This window comes from Phascolarctos cinereus, unplaced genomic scaffold, assembly GCF_003287225.1.
Source record: "Phascolarctos cinereus isolate Bilbo 61053 unplaced genomic scaffold, phaCin_HiC Scaffold_2;HRSCAF=192, whole genome shotgun sequence".
In the NCBI taxonomy this organism is placed as follows: Eukaryota; Metazoa; Chordata; class Mammalia; order Diprotodontia; family Phascolarctidae; genus Phascolarctos; species Phascolarctos cinereus.
In genome coordinates this window covers 357,427,488-357,428,183 of record NW_027555625.1, presented here as the reverse complement: position 1 = coordinate 357,428,183, position 696 = coordinate 357,427,488, and the positions used below count along the sequence as shown (strand labels likewise).

General features: G+C 48.9%; 1 non-coding gene across 1 annotated transcript; it reads right to left on the bottom strand.

The window, feature by feature from the left end:
• On the bottom strand, positions 1 to 74 carry TRNAI-AAU (transfer RNA isoleucine (anticodon AAU)). Its single transcript has one exon. It is a non-coding gene; the product is annotated as a tRNA-Ile (tRNA).
• Positions 75 to 696: the final 622 nt, after the last annotated feature.

The following is a 696-nucleotide window of genomic DNA, read 5'->3' as shown; positions in this document are numbered from 1 at the left end:
TGGCCCGTACGGGGATCGAACCCGCGACCTTGGCGTTATTAGCACCACGCTCTAACCAACTGAGCTAACCGGCCACCGCTCGGGAGCTCGTCTTTTTGGTCTCTAATAGAAGATCCATGAGCTTCTGGTTACTGGGGGGGGGGGTTTCTTTCTTTTTTCTCCGCTTTCTTATCTTTGGAGTTGTTACTGTTGCTTTGTTTTGCTTTTAGATAATCCGGGTATCGTTCTAGATTCATTCGGAAAAGAAGCGGCTGCTCTGACCCGGATAATGGAAAAGGAGGCTGGAGGTGAGTGTCACACGAGGCCGTGGAGCGGAGGGAGCCCGGGAGCCCCCAAGGGATTACGAGGAAGGGAGGAAGGGAGGGAGGGAGGAAGGGGCTTCGCAAATCCCGCAGTCGCCACGGGGGGCCTTAGACGCCTTCCAGGCGTATTATCAGCTCTGATATTTTTGCATAATATTGTGTCTAAAAAAGTGCCGCCCGCCCTCCCTCTGCTCAGAAGACAGAGGCACAAAATAGTTAAAGGTTTATAATCTAAGATTGACATTTTAGAAGATGACATGTTTACTAGTCAATAAGCATTTATTAAGCACCTACTATATGCCTGGCTCTCAAGCAGTCTGATGGGACAGACGGCATACAAACAAGCTGTACACGGGATTAAAAAGAAAATGCAATTGGGAGTGCATTTATCTAT